A 5,412-nucleotide genomic window follows, 5' to 3' on the forward strand; every position below is an offset into this window, starting at 1 on the left:
TATGTATGCGTGTATGTATGTATGTATGTTGGTATGTATGTATGCATGTATGTATGTATGTGTGTATGTATGTATGCATGTATGTATGCATGTATGTATATATGCTTGTATGTATAGACATGGGGATACACACACATAATTGTATGCATACACATATGAACAAATATAGGGTGGGTGCAAAATTGCTAAATGGGCCAAAATGAGTAATATCTGTCTGAAACCATTACATTGCAAGTATTGCATCATCATTTTGTATTGCTGAAAATTTATATATAGACATACACACACATATATGCATACATATATGTGTATGCATGTTAATGTATGTATATACGTACGTAGATACACACACACACACACACACACACACACATACAACACACTAACATCCATAAATACATGCATACACACATCCATGCGTACATGCACACAAAAATGACGACAGCTGTAAACTCTTAGACGAGTATTATTATCATTGACAAAGAAATGTCTGTGCAAAAGTTTAGATCCATTAAGTCTTGCACAACACTTCAAGGACCCTCTGTATCCTTCTGACATGACCCAGAGACAAACTGAGGCAAGATATCTTGTGCCAATATGGGTTGCAGGCTCAGGAATGCGAGAGTGCCATGATCTCAAATGCAAGTAAAATCCCCAAAATGCTCGGTACCACTCCCTGTTTTATATCAGAGTGAGCTTTTCCTTCAGCTAAAGCTAAGGAGTGCTTCACTCACATTCGTCTTCCAGCTCACCACACACCAACTCAGAATTTCTGAGGGTCCATGCTATTGCTAGATAGTCATTGAACCTACACTGGGTTCATCTGCCCTTTTGGCAGGTCTTATATACACATACGTATGTACACACACACGCACGCACGCACACACACATACACACACACACACACACACACACACACACACACACACAAACACACACACACACACACACACACACACACACATACACACACATCTTTTAACCATGAAGTGTCGAAGTGCATCCTTTCACCAAGTTTGCATACATGAGGCTGATAACATCATATGACTTAGAAGGCAGCTTCTTGAGCAACACTCTCTGTCTGATAACCATGTTCAAAGAATGCATGCTCAAAGAAGTCTCACAACCCTACTGCAACGTATCATCAGATGAAAGGATGAGCCTGTGTGAACAGAAGACTATGCAAGGATATGTTAGTAGAAATCTCTGGGATGATAGTAACGCTGATCATCAAAGCAGTTTGTCGTGGACCAACAACCGGATTACTACCTCCCACTTTGAAGGGTATGCATTTTCAATCCAGAAACAGGTGTAGTGACGTCATATCGGCGCCAAAAAGGCATAGTCGCCATTGCTGAATCCTTAACCACGCATGCGTGGATTTCAACATCCAAGCGTTCCCGCTTCTATTCTATCTCTTTACCACGCCAGACAGCGACCAAGCAAGACGTCTAAACAAGCTCTCTCATTGAGTGTGGTTGAACCAAGTTGTCTCTCTAACGATTCATCTCTAGGGACAGTACATCTACATTCAGGCTACTCAGAAACCGGACAATTGGAAGCTGTATATTTTCCACCATAAATAAATATTTGTTGTTGTTGATCAGTTTGGAGTTTTCTGCGTTCCGTTCTCTTCTAATTTAATATAGGAAAGTCAGGTGTACATCTAATGATGTATAACCCACTTTCCTAAACAGGCAATATCAACCAAATGTCTGATACACAAAAGGGACAGAATTGCAGGATAAGTTAACACCGAAGATATCACCCACATCATAAGCAGTTGTTCGAAAATGTCATCACAGTATTATCTACTGATGAGACAGGATGTTGTAGCTAGGACACTGCATAATGAGATCCACCAAAAGGATAACCCCCAAGGACAAAAAAATAATAACCCACAGTATAGTGGAAGCCATGCCACTCATAATAAAAAGGAATACTGGTGTAATGTACCAGTGAAGACCTCAATAAAATGTAAGCACAATAGACCTGATGTAATGATTTGGGATAGAGAAGAGAAACCGTGCACAGTTGTGGAAATTCGCTGCCCAATAGACGTTAACATAAAGCTGAAAAAGAGAATGCTTACGCTGAACTATTGAGAAATCTGCAGTTACTCTATCCAGATTACAAGTTCAGGTTTATACCTGTAATTATTGGGGCGCTGGGATATGTAACACACTGCCTAAATACCAATCTTGAGGAATTAGGCTTCTCAAAACCAGAAAGGAGAAAGCTGATTCAAAAACTACAGATCCAATCCATCACTGGAATTGTAGAAATCTGTAAAACTTTCCAGAAGTTTATCATTTAAATATATATGAACATGTCTAAATATGCAAGTATAAGCATGAGAAGATATACATAAAACAAAACATACAAATCTGCACGTATATATGCATACAAAATACCCTGTTATTGATGTTGAAATCCCAATGAAGGAACCTTGAATCTAGGTTAGAAACTGGCTCTTTCTCTAATGGCAAGAAACCTTGAAATAAAATTGAACAATAACATATACCTACACATATACATATATATGTTTATGTAGGCCATAAACTCATCGTTGGCGATTTTCTTTCTCCGTCTTCTCTTCTTTGGTCTTTTTCTATATTTCTGATGAAGAGCTCCGCTCGAAACGTGAAATCCTCTTTCTTTTCTTTCCTTTTCTGAGCGTCCAATAACACTGTACTTATTCCGCGTCCTCGCGTTGTTGTTTTTTCTTGCTTGTTTTTGTTTGGATTGACTATATATATAAGAATAGCCTGGGCAAAGTTCAGAGAGCTCCTACCTCTGCTGGTGACAAAGGGCCTCTCGCTCAGAGTAAAAGGTAGACTGTATGACGCATGTATACGAACAGCCATGATACATGGCAGTGAAACATGGGCTGTGATTGCTGAGGACATGCGTAGGCTCACAAGGAATGAAGCCAGTATGCTCCGCTGGATGCGTAATGTCAGTGTGCATACTCGACAGAGTATAAATGCCTTGAGAGAAAAGCTGGACCTAAGAAGCATCAGATGTGATGTGCAAGAGAGACGACTGCACTGGTATGGTCATGTGGTGAGAATGGATGAGGATAACTGTGTGAAAAAGTGCCACACCCTAGCGGTTGAGGGAACCCGTCGAAGAGGTAGACCCAGGAAGACATGGGACGAGGTGGTGAAGCACGACCTTCAAACATTGGGTCTCACTGAGGCAATGACTAGAGACTTTTGGAAATATGCTGTGCTTGAGAAGACCCGGCAAGACAAGTGAGACCATAACCCGTGGCCTATGCCAGCCCACTTATGTGTACCTTTCTTTCATTGTACACTAAACTCTGCCTGCGAAGACCTATTGTGGCAAGTGAAATCGAAATCAAATTCGCTGACGTGGCTGATAACAGCACCGTATGACTGGCATCCGGGCTAGTGAAACTTTAAGAGCACCATCCAAACATGATTGTTGCCAGGGCCACTGACTGGCTCCCGTGCTGGTGGCATGTAAAAAGCACCACTCGAGCATGATTGTTACCAGCATCGCCTCACTGGCACTTGTGTTGGTGGCATGTAAAAAACAACATTCGAGCAATGTCGTTGCTAGTGCCGCCGGACTGGCTCCTGTGCAGGTGGAACGTAAAAAACACCATTTGAGCGTGACCGTTGCCAGTACCGTCTGACTGGCCTTCGTGCCGGTGGCACGTAAAAGCACCCACTACACTTTTGGAGTGGTTGGTGTGAGGAAGGGCATCCAGCTGTAGAAACTTTACCAGATCAGATTGAGCCTGGTGCAGCCTCTGGATCACCAGTCCTCGGTCAAACCGTCCAACCCATGCCAGCATGGAAAACGGACGTTAAACGATGATGATGACGATGATGATGATATATAAACATATATAAGTTTATATATATCTTACCCAAGTTTGTGACTGTGAAATGAAAAACATAATTAGGATAGCTAATTAATAAGAGGAGAGATATGGAATAAGAACTGATACAGTTCTCTCGCCAAGGAGTATTAGTAAAATCTACTTATATATGTATATACATACATATATGAATGTAATTCTTTGGGCTATGGAGTTGTAGTGGAGTCACCAAAATGTGTTATGTTTTTGTGTAGTGTCGGTTCGATAGGCATGTGTTTGCTTGAGAAATGACAAAGTGATAACTGGTTCAATTATAACATTTTTATTTGCTGGTGTTAATAAATAATATTTGCCACTACATTCAATATTGACAACTTGCTTCGAGTTGCTAGAAAAATTATGGAACCAGGATACGTCTGGAGTTGATGTACCCTAAGACTAGATATGTTCGTGTGTGTGTGTGTGTGTGTGTGTGTTCGTTCTCTCATCTTCCTTGGCCGGCGAAAAATCTGTCTCATAGTAGCAGTACACTGGTTCAGTCGCGCGCATCACAGTCTCCGTCCGTCTGTTTTTGTCTGTTGTTGACCACTCTATTTATAAGAATCGTGGCAGCTAGAAGGACATACATACTGCAACAGAGTTTGTACCTAAATAGGTCAGTTGCTGTCCAGTTGAACTTCGCCTGACATTATAAGGTCGAAGGTTAAAGGGAGATCATTAATCACTTTTTGATAGGACAAAGAAAACCTGTTTTTCGCGCCTGTTGATCGTGGTGGTTTGGAACCGAGAATTCTTAGATTCGGTTTCGAATCTAGGCTTGGAGAAGGAAGTGTAAATTTTTACACTACTCCCCCTTCTAGTGAGAAAACCACAGAGATCGAACGATATTGGAACTGTTATCTTTTTGTGTATGCAGAAAAAATTTTACAAGGTGCAACAAACAAATGAATGTCAAAAATATGGGATATAAAAAATATGAAGCAAGTAGTGTTTGCTGGGGTTGGTGAGTCCGTTCGAGGAACAGAGGGAACTGAGTGTAAGTCGTCCTCGATGAAGGCTTTTTTCAAACGATCAATCGATACGGTATTTCGTTTACCTCCGATATCGAGGACGAAATACTTGGGTTCTCTTTTGATGACTTTGTACGGCCCGGAATTGAGATGGTCTTCCATCATTCCTCACGAAAACATGAGTCCAGGTGTTGATGTCCTTTGGAACATATGAAACGACGTTCTGTTGTCTGGGGCCTGCAGGTGACAAATGCAACATGGATGTCCCCAATCGGTGCACATATTGTGCTGGGCCAGGAAGGTGTTGTGATGCAACAGGTTCGATCATCTGCCCAGGTAAGGTGAGTGTTGTGCTGTAGACTAGTTCTGCCGGAGTGTGTCCAACTTCCTCCTTAACCGTGGATCGAATACCAAGGAGGATGAGGGGGAGATGTTCCAGCCAGTTGGAAGAGTCTGCAGATGCTTTAATAGCTGCTTTGAGTTGGCGGTGGAAGCGTTCAACCATGCCATTTGCTGCAGGGTGGTAAGCAGTAGTGCGGGTGTGTTTGC

Source organism: Octopus bimaculoides, chromosome 16 (genome assembly GCF_001194135.2).
Source record: "Octopus bimaculoides isolate UCB-OBI-ISO-001 chromosome 16, ASM119413v2, whole genome shotgun sequence".
NCBI lineage: Eukaryota > Metazoa > Mollusca > Cephalopoda > Octopoda > Octopodidae > Octopus > Octopus bimaculoides.